The sequence below is a fragment of the Aotus nancymaae genome, unplaced genomic scaffold (genome assembly GCF_030222135.1).
Source record: "Aotus nancymaae isolate 86718 unplaced genomic scaffold, 86718_ANA_hifiasm-v0.15.2.pri h1tg000014l, whole genome shotgun sequence".
Taxonomy (NCBI): domain Eukaryota; kingdom Metazoa; phylum Chordata; class Mammalia; order Primates; family Aotidae; genus Aotus; species Aotus nancymaae.
This window is the reverse complement of record NW_026988425.1, coordinates 117,081,637-117,096,159: the sequence shown is the minus strand read 5'-3', so window position 1 is coordinate 117,096,159 and position 14,523 is coordinate 117,081,637.

The following is a 14,523-nucleotide window of genomic DNA, read 5'->3' as shown; positions in this document are numbered from 1 at the left end:
TACCTAGAAATTCCCAATTCGACCAAGTTCGGAAAATGAGAATTTTGGTATCTCCTTCCTTGTCCACCTTGTCTGCCTCTGCCTCTACTTGGGTCCAAATAGCCTTGCTTTGATCTATGTGTGTGGCTTGCAGGACAAGAAATGTTTTTGTTTTGTGTTTTTCTGTTTGTTTTGAGACGGAGTCTTGCTCTGTTGCCAGGCTGGAGTACAGTGGTGTGATCTTGGCTTACTGCAACCTCCACCTCCTGGATTCAAGCGATTCTCCTGAGTAGCTGGGACTACAGGTGTGTGCCACCATACCTGGCTAATTTTTGTATTTTTAGTAGAGACAGGGTTTTACCATGTTAGCCAGGATGGTCTCGATCTCCTAACCTTGCGATCTGCTTGCCTTGGCCTCCCAAAGTTCTGAGATTACAGGCGTGAGCCACCATGCCCAGCCGCAGGAAATGTTTTGTTTGAAGAAAGTGCCCCGTATCTAAACAAAACTTGAAAACACTGAAGAGGCCTAAAATGCATCATTTTATAGATGAGGAATCTGCATCTCAGAAATGGTAAAGGACATCCTAAAAGTCACAGAGCCAAGAGGAGGGTGAGCTGGGAGTGGACATAGGCTCTCTTGCGTCCTGCATTCAAATGCCGTCTCCAAATAATCAACCTCAAGGTCATTGTAGGAGGCAGCCAAAACCAGCTTTATTTACAGTCAGAAGACAGGCAGTTCACTTTATTGTTTTTTTTACCTTTGCATAGAGTACACAACTTGTTAAAAATGAACAGTAGATATCATAGGACTTGGTATTGTCAGCTGTGGGCCAGTTGTTTTGTTTCAAGGTTTATTGATTTAAATTCCCATTAAATTAGATTCAGCCCCCACCCTTGTTCCCCCTACCTTCCTCTAACTACTAGCCCTGTTCAAGAAGGCAGTCTATGTTCACAGCTGGATACATTTTCCTCCTGTCCCCACCTTCCATGGTGTTAAGCAAGAAACGCAAAACACATGGATACTCATGAATAATTCAGGTCCCCAAGAGAAGGCCATTCGATCCCGACCCAACACTAACCCTTCCCATCAATCTGCATTTATAAAACTAACCCTGGGAAAGTCAAGCTCCTTCAGACGTGCGCATACCAGGCAGCTCTGATTTGCAAGCCTAAGAGTGCCTCAAATAAAAAAATCGATTCAAACCCAAAGTGACATTTCAGTTTTAATAAGTCAGCCTTGTCTGGCCTGTATTATTTAATGGGCTATATTTATTATGCCCTCTGAAGAGTTAAATATCATGAACTGTGGGACAGAATACCATCTATTATAATTTCAGTTTTCATGATTGGAAACACAGAATTCATTATTCTGCTGAAAGTATGTTCTAAAATGGTTTTCATTTTAGCTCATCCATCAGCAGGGAGTGTGCCTCCAACGATGTTACCGGCCTCATCTCAGTCTCATGACCCATTTGTTTAAACATTTAGAACTGATACCCCAAAGCAAAACTGGGAGCCTTCTAACCAGCGCTGGTTTCCAGGTAGAAGGTAACACACTCACATATGCAAGGACTCAGCTTATATCCAAAGACAAGAAGCTAAAAGCTTCAGCAAAACATGAACTATCTTAAACAAGGAATCCTTTTCTAAACTGAGAAGATTAGTATACAACAAGAAATGCAGGTGTGAGGAGTTGTTTGCTTGAAAGCTGTGATTTGACATTTACCACCACACTAAATCTCTTGGGCGTTACATTTAAGGCCACTGTAGTCTGGAAAAATTCAAAAATCAAATTCAGTTTTGGGATTCAACTTATGTCTGTCAACTTGATGGGTTTCTTTTTCCCCAAAAACCCTATTAGTTTATTGATAGGATTATCTAAACATATAATTTGTTTTATTTTATTTATTGTTTTTGAGACAGAATATCACTCTGTCAGTCAGGCTGGAGTGCGGTGGTGCAATCTCGGCTCACAGCAACCTCCACCTTCTGAGTTCAAGCAGTTCTCCTGCCTTAGCCTCCCGAGTAGCTGAGATTACAGGCACACACCACCATGACCAGCTAATTGTTTTTGCATGTTTAGTAGAGAGGGTTTTGCCATGTTGGCCAGGCTGGTATTGATCTCCTGGCCTCAGGTGTTCCACACATCTTGGCCTCACAAACTGCTGGGATTACAGGTGTGAGTCACCGTCCCGGCCTAAACATATAATTTATTTAGACGTAAGAGAGACAGCTTTGTTTACTTACAAAGTGACTATAGGAGAAGATAAAGCTTCTGCATAGATTCTTATAAAACTTGAGTTGAGACACCTAAGAACAAGTGAGATCAGGTTTGACAAACTACAGCCCATGGGACAAATCCAGCCCCTCTGCTGGTTTTGTCAGTAAAGTTTTATGTTGTATTATTACTGACATATGAGGTGGGCTGGTGCCATTGGCCTGGTTGCTGTTGGTATACTGGCAGCTTCTGGAACATTGCTTCATGTGACCAGTTTGTTAAAGAAACATCTTTTCTACCATGTGATTGTGGGAGAAACCATTTTGGAGTAGGCAGCATTTTCCTCACCCGGTACTCACTTTGGGAGAATGTCTTGCCTAAATTTAGATATTTTGTATTGCATTGAGGAAATACCTTTAAGAATATAAGCAAAATCATAGCTTAATTTCTGGGGGCTTAGGCTATTGAGTTATAACCACCTCTTCGTGGCTTTCCTATTGTTTTCTAGCCCTTTTGTTGTCCTCACTCACGTATTGAGAAATTTGGCACCTGACTAAAAATCTTCCTCCCCCAGCCCCTGCGGTGATAATTAACTGGGTAACTCCACATCGCGGTCTCTCATTTATTTGACCTTGTGCATTGCACCTGTAACCCCGTTATGCCTTGGCCCTCATCATCCACAGCTGTCTCACCTCCGTGGGCACCATTCAGTGAGCCCGTGTCCTGCCCACAGTTCCCTCTGTTGCAGGTATCTTCTTCAACCTCCTCCACTACAGCCATTCTTTAGCTTCATCAGGAATCCCAGTCCTGGCATATGTCTACTTTCTCTGAATGATCGAAACTTTATATTTCTCATTTATTCCTTATGCAGCTTATTTTTATTTATTTCAACTTCTTTAACAAAATACAATTTATTAAAATTTCTTTGATCCTAAAGGCCCACCAAATTCCTATTTGTCAATAATGTTCATTTTCTACCTCTTTAATGAATTGCCTTTAGATTTTTGGCACATTTTAAAGTAGTAGGGTATGATGATTTGTGAAAATTTCTCATTTTAGAAATGTCCCTTGTAATTACTTATTTATGCTCCTTGCTTTATCTAAAGAGACCAGCTACATTTTGAGCATGAAAGATCTAACTGGATAAAGCTAGCAATATTAAATGTTCACAAAATTTCTCAGGTAAAATCTGGCTTGTCTAATTACTATTTTGCTCAGAAATAATAACAGAAATGAAATTGCCCTTTTGATGTTGAAAATCTGAATAGAAAAATCTAAGCCAAGAAAGAAAATAAATATAGCAGGACTCCTCCTCATCCCTTGAGTATGTTTATATATTACATATTATATATTTGTTTTTATATATATATGTTTATATATTACATATTATTGGAGTACTCTGCTCTTAATGTAACAGTAATGTGTCATTTGACATAACTATAGGGAATAATAGTGAATATTTTTAAGAAATAAAATCAGACCATATCCCATGCCTCTTAAGTTGGTAAACAAACCAAAATATTTTATATGTATTTGTGTGTGTGTATACATTTACACACAACTACATACATTGTGTATGCACACACTCTATATATACACATTCTATATGTATGCACATTCTATACACACACACAAAGATCATTATATAAAATGTGTGTATATACATTTTATATGTGTGTATACATATATATTAAATGACACTGTATATGTGTGTATACATATATACACACACATAGAGAGGGAAAGGAAAGAGACAGAGACAGAGATTGAATCATTGGCACGATACCCAAATGTATATGAATAGCAATTTTAATTTAGAACAATTAGTCTTTTATTAATATTTATTTTTATTAACACAGTAGTTTTATGTTTTTATCGATTAAAATAACGTATATCACAAACTAGCAAAAATGATTTTCTTTTACGTAATGATTTTTCCTTTTAATCTATTGTAAATGGGACAGAAAAAAAGTTTTGACTTCATTCTCCACTTTTTTCCACCAATGTCCAGTTTCAACAGACTGTTTAGACCTAAGGGAGAATTCAACTTTAAGAGTAGTTTAATGAGAAGAATCTTTCCTGTGTTTACATTTGAAATATTTTGTGTCAGTTAAGGAAAACTTGATGTTAATTTTAGGAGTAAAAGGTTAGATAATTCAGATTAACCATCTTTCTGAGGACAGGCAGAAAAGCTGTATAATGCTTTAAAAAAGTTTATTGGAAGGAATTGACAAACACTGACAAACATTGGCAGTGAGGACCAGGACTTGGAAAAAGACAGAAGCCCAGAGAACTGAGCCCAGTATTTGGGACCCCTTTCAGAGCTGCAGCCAGGAGGTTCCTTGTGGAGGACAGTGGGTGGTATGAAAATATTTAATAAGATTAATAATTGAGCTTAGCACATTTGCTAAATGAAAGGCCAATATAGAAATTGCAATTCTGTATTATAACAACAGAAAATGCAAAAGTTTAAAAGATGCATTCTACATGTATCAAAAGATTATCTACCTTGGAATAAATTGAACATATAGCCAACATCACTGCACAGAAAACCATAAAACATTTCTGACAGAAATTAAAGAGCAATGAACTTGCCAGGAAGTTGCCAGGTTCTAATAATCCCTAAACTAATTCTAGATAATTGATCCTAGATCAATGCAATCCCACTCAAAATCTTACTAGATTTTATTTGGTTTTACTTTTCAGTGGCACTTGATAAGACAGTTCTTGCAAAGAACTATGAATAATCAAAGCACACTTAAAGGATAAAAACAAGTAAAGGGATTTGCTCTACCATTGATCAAAGATCATTATAATTACATAGTGAGGAAAACATTGAGCTATAGATGCGATAATAGGAGGATAGACAACTCAGTCAATGGTATATAAGAGAAATCCCAGGGACAGACCCATATGTATATGGACAAATGATTCATAGTAAAGGTATCACTTCAGAACAGTGGAGAAAGGATGATCCTTTCAATAAATGCTGTCAAAGTAATTGGATGTTTATAAGAAATAAATGAAAATGTATCTCTATCTTAGGACATATACAAAAATTAATTTCAGGTGGATCATAGGCATCCAAATGGCCAGAAAATGTGTAAAAATTTCTCAGCCTCATTAGTTTTTGAGAATATGCATAAAGTATAGGATGTCACTACACAGCTGCCAGAATTGTGAACATGCAAAAGACAGATAACACCAAGTATTGGGCATGTGGAGTAAGGAGAACTTTGATTCATCCATTGTCAATAGGAGTTCAGTTGGTACAACCATTTCGGAAAATGTTTTGGCAGAATGTATTAAAGCTAAGATAGGCAAATCCTATGACCCAGCAATTTTACTTTTAGATATGCACCCACAACATAAACACATACCCAGGTATGCAAGAGAAACATACAAGACTGCTTATTGAAACATTATTATAAAAGCCCAATGTACAAATAACTCCAGTGTTTATCAACAGTAGAGCAGTACATTTGCATATTTATGTATATAGTATATATTCATACAATATAACACTACAAAGAAATGAAAATGAACAAAACACAGCATCATACAACATGGTTAAATATCACAAATACATTTTTTATTAACGAGTTCAGCTATAAAAGAATATATACTATATGAGTCCATTGATATGAAGTTCACAAAAACAGGGAATGGCATGCTTTGGGCAGTAAACTAGAAAGTTACTAGTAAGTGTTACTTTAAAAAGTAAATATATTGGTTTACTTTTGGAGGGCAGGAAGGGGCAATTTACTGGAATTGGGTATATGGAAGCTTCAAGAATGTTGGTAATGTTCCATTTATTTCCTAATCTGTGTGGTGGTTTTAGAAATTATTGATCTGAACATCTAAACCTGGCTTAGATTTGTCTTTGGTCTTCGTTAGGAGTGGGAGTCAGGGAAGGTTTTCATAAACCACATGCGAACCCATCCTTGCAAGTTTGTTCAGGTGCAGCTGTTCCTCTTAGGGGGCAGGAAGAATAAATCTGTTCTTTTCTATATGTGTTGTTTCACCGTAGTAAAGGTAGAAGAAATAAGTAAAGAAAGAATATTTTGTCATTATTGTTTTCACATGTGCAGACAAATGCACTACCAGAGGATAGATCACTTCATTTTTCTCTGAGTAATAGTAACTTGTTGTTTGAATTAAATCTTTGAACAAATAATCGCTAAAAAAAAAAAAACTCTGAAAATGGAATAACTGATTTCTGTTTCTACATTAGACTTTTAGAATGTTATTAGATATCAAATTGAATTTTAATTGCTATGGGGAACCCACCAGAAAAACGTATTTTCACTGAGAATATAGACCAAGCTCTCATTTGCTGATTCTCAAATTTACCTATGATCACGTTTTTCATTGAAAAAAATTCTTTATAAACACTGGTGAAACCCACTGCTCGGTAGGTATTATTAACAATAGTGTGAGATTCACATTGGGGTCAGCATTTTGTATTCAGAGAAACAAATTCTTTTTCTCCTCCCTTTTTGATGAAAGCATAAAACATTTTTCTCTGCTTCAGTTTTCCTTCTGCCTATGTTTTGAGAGAGTTTAGAGTACATCCTTTATGCTAACCTGAATACTCTGAGCACTGAGCGAGAAGGAAAGATTAGCTATGGCAGTGGTTGACAATGAAGTAATAAACTGGTCTAGGATCTTTGAGTCAGTAACTGAGCTATAGATGGAACTCAGCCTTGTGACCTGTAACTAACTTCAGCCATTTACAAATTTCACCCCAAGATCCATATTCTATCAAGAGTGTAGGCTGTTCATTTGGAAGTGTACAGATGGGCTTTGGAGTCATATCACCATCTTCACAGTTTGGCCTTCGGTGAAACATTCATGTTCTCTGAAGTGTGACGACTATATTCATACAGCCTACAAAATTTCATCCACTTTGCAGAGTTTTCATGCAGATGTTTAGTATGTAGTAAGGTAACTCAATAAATGAATAAGTATTATCCACATGAATATGTTCAAACCATCAATTTCATTGTCAAGGGACCAACACCCACGGAGCAGAGGAAACTTGTTGAAGATCACGTCACAGAATTGGCATAAAACGTAGGTCTTCTGTCCCCCACCTAGTTGTTCTTTCCAGCAGCTTCTTTGCTTTCCAGATCATACTCAGTCCAGGTCTAACAACGTAAAATAGAGAAAGAAAGAAAAACAGCTACATTGCAGCCCACTTTTCTAAAATTTCCAGGCTAATTTTATAGATTCAATTGGATTGGCATGGACAAGATTTGTCTTAATAAGAGAACGAATTCATTAGGTTGTAAAGTACAACCTCCAGCAGGAGACAGCATGTGACAAATTACAGAAATAACAAGGCTCCAAATGGCCGAGCAAGTGCACCTGCAACCGTCCCACCTGGGGCTGTAATTTCATTACCCTCATAAACCAAGGCAAGGTCAAGCTTAGTCAGACTTCGATTAAGAGGCCCCCTAGGAGATCCCAGGTGCAAAAGGAACTAGCATAGATGCAATGAGAGATATGTGAGAACTTCTCTTTCCTGTCCTGAAGTAGACCTTGTTGGGACAGCTAAATGATGAGGTTAGAGAACGAGGTGCAAGGAGCTGTCACATGGAGCAGTGGGCCAAAGCCAGAAAACCTGGCTTAGATTTGTCTTCAGCCTTTGTTAGGAGTGGGAGTCAGGGAAGGTTTCATAAACCACATGCGAACCTATCCTTGCAAGTTTGTTCAGGTGCAGCTGTTCCTCTTAGGGGGCAGGAAGAATAAATCTGTTCCTTTATTTGCTGGTAAGTGGCCTGTCTTCTGTGAGCTGGTGCCAGTTGGACAAGAATGAAGCCAGCGTTCTTGAGCCTTGGGAATGGCGTATAAAGCCAGTTGACCTGGCGACATTTCAGGTCTCCCAATTAGATCTGCTTTCCTAAGTGGCTCCTGCAGTTTCAAATTTTCCTTCTCAGAGTTGACCATGCAAAACAACTTCTGGTTGTGGAGTACCTTTTCCAACACCACTTGGCAAGATGCCTCAGACTAGATTTGAAGCGGAGGTGGCATAAAATAGTTGGTGCCATGGCTTCGAAATGTATTCTGTGTAAGGTGTTCTTAGGGTTTCTTGAGAGACAATGTGATTAATGCAGCCATGGCTGATTGATTTAGTGTATCCCATTTGGGATACACATATCCTAGAAATACCTGAGTTTTCCACGATGTTCAGAAATTACAATGGACATTTAGTGGGAACAAACAGGAGGTCGTTCTTGGTTGATAACAGAATCCAAATTCTAAGTCTGAATAAGCCGTGGTCTTATTGTGCCACATTAATCATCCACAGTCCCCAGTACCTTAGGTCTAGAATATTTTAAGCAGCCTTATTCATTCTCTATTATTGCTAAGTTGTAAACTAAGGCTAGAATATGGCTTGCCAATAGCTTGATGGAGGAACACTGAGGGGAAAGGTGATCCCTTTGGGGATTCCTGGGATTGAAGGGTGTGAAGTCACATCAAGGGGTGGGAGTTGGGGGCGGGGGATTACTGGGAAAAACTACAGACTAGGAAATTCAGAAAATCTGTAAAATTTCCCTGTAAAGAGCATCAGAGGCCAAAACTGGGAACACCACCTTTGTGTGTTCAAGTAGAAAAACCAAGTTTATGACAGGGAATGAGAGGGAAATCTAAGGGAGTCAGAAACTGTAGATATTGCAATGAAGCAGGAAAGATAGAACAGACGTGCACCAGAATCCTAAGATGTTCGCCCTTGCTGGAGTGGGAGTTCTTGTTCCTTTATCTTATTCCTTTTCATTTGACTTTTTATTTTTTGTTTTGGTTGGCGCCATGCTGCATGGATATGCCCACTTTGAGCTCTTTATTAACTTCCCTGCAATCTGTTTGGATTTTGTTGTTTTTGTTAGAATTACCCAGACAAGTGATCCCAAAGCATACCTTGAGGCTCAGTTACTGATGGATTTGGCAAGGTCCAAAGCCTATTTTTTAGACCTCAATTATCTAACTGATTTATGTCCACAAATGCAACTGCCGATTTTCAGCGGGACAGAATATTGTAAAGGCAGTATAAAATATGATTTTATAAAGGGGGTAACTCTGCCGGATACCCTTCTGGTCCACAGCTTGGCAACATTTAACCCTGAATAAACTCTAAGGATGACAAGTATATCTGCAGCGACGTTGACTTAATGGGGGAAGCGATTGGTTGAGCTTTCTTCAGGTGAATGAATTTTCTCTAAGTATCTAGCAAGCAAATGTCAGACTCTGCTTGTTAAGTGATTGCCCCCTCCCCCAAATAAAAGTCTGATGAAGAAAGCTAGTGACCTGTGATGTCAGTGACGCAGGAGACTGAGGTAGGAGGATTGCTTTAACTCAGGAGTAGGCGTTCTCGGCTGCCATGAGCCATCATTTTGCCACTGCTCTCCTCCGTCCTGCCCTTTTCCCTCTGCTTCCTTGTCTCCTCCTTCTTGTTCCTTTTTCTCCTCCTCCTCCTCCTCGTTCTCCTTCTCCATCTCTTTCTCTGTCTCTCGTAGCAAAGTGGTATTAATTTAGCCCTGAGTTCAAGAGGGAGAGAATTTATTGATGTCAAGGGAATCTGAAGAACACATGTTGGTAGAAACTTCCTGTCACCTGGCCAATTTGAGGTACTGTGACAACTAGAAAATAGAATAATAGCAGTTGGGAATCTGTCACAGATCAGCTGCATCCCGGGTTATACTCCTGAGCCCATAGCAAGCATTATATAAGTATCTAGGAGAGTTCTTGGAGAAAGATGTGAGGCTTGTTAAAAAAAAAAAAAAGTCACTTTGGGAAAGCCTCCATGGGAGAAGGAGGGGTTCTACAGGAAGATTGATTGTTAATGGTTGGGGTGATCTGAGTGGGGCAACTGGGTCTTGACCAGCTGGATCTGGGCCACGGAAGATGCTGGGGGGCTGGAGGGGAAACTTGGTCCTCCGAGTACTTAGGTGGTGGGAGCAAGGTTAGAGCTTGTTGAGATCTTGAGGTGGGTGCTTCCAGGTTGCCGGCATTGTGGGAATTGCCGTGCGCTAAGTGGGAGGAACGTGGATGTGTCAACCTTGTTTAAGCCTTAAGTAAGAGAGGTCTCTATTGCATCTGTGAGATAATGTACAAGCTTTTGTTGTCTGGGTCTGTTTTTTTCATTTATAGAAGGAGAAAACTAATACCTGTCCCATAGGATTGCATGAGACTTGGGTAAATGATTAAATGTAAAATTGTTGGGCTCAGCATCGGTCACTATCTGATAACCAGAATCAGTAGTTATAGGTAGGAAATATTTACCAGTCTTTCATTTACACACTTCTTTCCTGAAATGTGCTATACATTATTATGTCTTGCAGATAGATACAGAAATAAAAATTCACATTTTTCAGTCTTCAAGATTTCATAAGTATACATATTTTCTTTTTAGTTTACTAATTTGATAAAATGACACTAGGCAAATAATGTTTATGGCCTGCTTTTTCTCCGTACCTGTGAGGATACTATGAACATAGATGAGCAAACAGTTTTTCAGAGTATAACTTTTAATGACAGAATGAGTATTTCTTTGAACTAACACTCTACAGTTTATTCAAAATATTCATTTACTTCTTATTAAAGAAGATAATCAAGGTTCTAATCATTCATATGAAACTGATTATAACTATTAAAAATCCTTATAAGCACCTAGACAAAACCGACAATTCAATGTACCGCCTTAAACTCATCATTTCACAGAAATAAAAACCAGAAGTAATAAACTGGCATTGTATTAGTGAAGGCACATTTTATTATGAGTGCCTGTACATGTATTTGCATATGTGTGTGTAAAAAAGAAGGAAAAGCTATGATTTGAGTGTCTTATCATTGGCAAGAGGCCAGGCCTGGCAACTCCAAATTCCAGGTCTACTTTGATATTTTAATTGTACATCAGGGACCCTTTAAGGGAGCCAGAAAAAGCCAAGTCATTAAAAACATGGCCTAGGGTGAGGTGTCAGACCGCTGGGGTTTCTATTTTGGATTCAACACTAACAAGCCTTGTTTGAACTTTTTCTGAGTTACTAACTTTTTTATGTTTTAGTTTGCTTCCCTATAAAATGGAGATAATAATACTTACCTGTAGAGTTACTGTGAAAATTAAATTCACAGTAAGTGAATAAGACAACATATGTAAATATGTAAATAAGATAACATATGTAAAGTTCTAGCAGTACTTGGTGTGTGCTAATTTTGTAGTAAATGTTGGCAATTATTAAGAATCTGATGAAAAGTATGGAAACTCAGCCCACAAAAACACAAATGTTTATGCACATTGAATTTTGCATACCATGTGCCCTTGCAGTACATGTAAGAATACTGGTGGGAAACGTGTCTCCTGTCTTTGTCAGGAGACAGGATGAAAAGAAACTGCAAGGAATTGTCAGGATGAGGCTGTAGCTGCCACAAGCCAGGGAAGCACAGAGGCAGGGGTTGAAAAGCAACTGTAAAGTGAATTATGATTATGTTGGTGCATTTTGTGTGGATCAATGACTTTCAAGAGAAAAAAAACTCTTCTGTCTCTTTTAGCTATATATGGCATCAAACACAATATGAATTTTCTATGCGAGACCGGCACTGGAAAACTCTTAAGAGGAAGTAACAGTGGTACTTCATGTTCATTTATCAGACAATGTTACAGAATGACTTCATTAAAAAAAATACCAGTTTATTTATTCTATTATTATACTTTAAGTTCTGGGGTATAAGTGCAGAGCGTGCAGGTCTGTTACACAGGTATACATGTGCGGTGGTGGTTTGCTGCATCCATCACCCTGTCATCTATATTAGATATTTCTCTGAATGCTATCCCTCCCCTATCCCCTCACCCCCTTCTGTCCCTCCCCCAGCCTCCTGCCCCCCAAGAGGGCCCCCATGTGTGATGTTCCCCTCCCCGTGTTTGTGTGTCCTCGTTGTTCAACACCCACTTATGAGTGAGAACATGCAGTGTTTGGTTTTCTGTTCTTGTGTTAGTTTGCTGAGAATGATGATTTCCAGCTTCATCCATGTCCCTGCAAAGAACATGAACTCATCCGTTTTTATGGCTGCATAGTGTTTCATGGTGTATATGTGCCACATTTTCTTTATCCAGTCTATCATTGATGGGCATTTGGGTTGGTTGTAATTCTTTGCTATTGTGAACAGTGCCACAATAAACATGTGTGCATGTGTCTTTATAATAGAATAATTTATAATCCTTTGGATAGATACCCAGTAATGGGGTTGCTGGGTCAAATAAAAAAAATACCAGTTTTTTAGTAGTGATATTCACTCACACTGAAGAGTTAAAAAATTTTTTTAAAATCTTATTCAATTTGAATAGTTCTTTCCTTGCTAATAGCATGGCCAAATTCCAAAGAAGAAATAAGTTGACTTAAAAATTGTAAGAATAACTGTTGCCTCTAAGAAAGCTATGGTGTTTACTTGATGACATGTGTGTCCTAGAGAGAGATTTACTTCTCTTAATTATGTTGCTATATAAATTACCAAAATAGCTCCTCTTCTATTAAAGCACAGGGAAGAAGATATCCTTTAGTTCTCACTTTAATTAGAAGGCAAAGGACTGTGAGGTGGGTTGACACCAGCAGGTGCCACTTCTTTCCCGGAGGTGGTGTAAACCCATCATTGCAACTGAATTGAGCCCCAAAAACACTACTGAGAACTATGCTGGTCCTGACGTGAAACGAACTTAATAGCTGTGTTCAGGCTGCTCATAATCTGGCTGAAATCCATGGAGGAGGAGCATTTACCTAACTTGTGTGCTAATATTTCCAGGAAAAGGTATTCGTAGCTGAACAGTGAGTATGTCCTATGGAATGGCTGCCATTTTAAGACTTAGTAGGGGATGCTTTCATAGAGAGAAAGAGGAAATACAAAACCTGGTTGAGCCAAAGGGAAATATCACTGGAAGTGCAAGGCTGTCTTGTGGCAGACAGTGCAGTCAGATGTGTCCATTTCCACTCTGTCTGAGCTATCTTTGCCTTTTTCTGGGTCCACTTCTCTCTGGGGTCTCTTATCTATTATTCTTTTGGCACAACATCTTCAACCTTCTTCTCTGCATAACCATCTGTTCACTCTTTGGTGTATGTGTAAGAAGGTGGCTGTTTCAGACCTCCCAGCAGGCTTCCTCAGCTCAGGTAGCAACAGGTACAGGCTAATGTCAATTTCAATTCCAGATAGCTGGAAGAGAGGACTTGGCTCAGCTTCCTCAATGCCTCAGGTTAACTTTTGCTCCTATCCACTGACCAGTGAGAGACAGGAAGTAGGGTCCATCCCGAGGACAGGGAATGGGTAGCTACCTAAAGAGATATTTCCTAAAGAAACAACTGTCTGTACAAATGATGAGGTGGAGATTTGGTCCTTCCCTGGCTCCTTAGGGAAACATCTTCCAATTCCAAATATTGGAACATTAACCTCATTTTTGATACTATACTGGTTTAATGTTTTCTTGAGGAATTTTACCAGGGAGATTTCCTTCAGTTCCTGGTAAGCTTTTTAGTTTGATCTCTCTTTCTCTCCTTCTCCCTTTCCCCTCTCCTCTTCTTCTTCTCTTTTCTATCCTTCTTTTCTTTCCTTCTTCCTTCCTATGATGTGTGATGATAAGATGCTGTCAAGAACAGCTTAAGCTGGTCAAGGGTGAAAACAGATCACAGTTACAAAAGAGATCATCCTTATGTTAAAAGCAAACATTTGCAAAAGGGAAGAGAGGTTGGAAAGTTTAGGGCAAGTTATCGATTTCAGTTGTGCAGAAAACAGATTGGAGAAGGAGAAGGCAGGCTCTGACCCGTAGATACTACACAATGATGGTGAATAAGACACTGATACGGGCTCAATTGTGTCCTTTCCAAACTCATATTTTGAAGTCTTAACCCCCAGTAACTCAGAATGTAACTGTATTTGGAGATAGCACCTTTATAGCCGTATTTAAGTTAAAATAACTTCCTGCAAGGATGCTACTTATATTTGATTAAGGTTCCCCTAAGTGTTGAGCCCTCATCAAATATAAGTAGTGTCCTTGCAAGAAAAGGAGATTAGAACCCAGACACACATACACAGATGAAAGACCATATGAAGAAATAGGGAGAAGGTGGTCATCTACAAGCCTAGAATGGAGGACTTAGAAGAAACCAATTCTGCTGACACCTAGATCTTGGAATTCCAGCCTCTAAAACTGTAAGACAATGTATCTGTTGCTTAAGCCACTTGGTCTGTAGTATTTTGTTATGACAGACCTAGCAAACTAGTTCAGAGAGAGATGTCAAGTGGATCAAAGGGGAAAAGAGCAAGGAAACTGACAATTGCCAGAA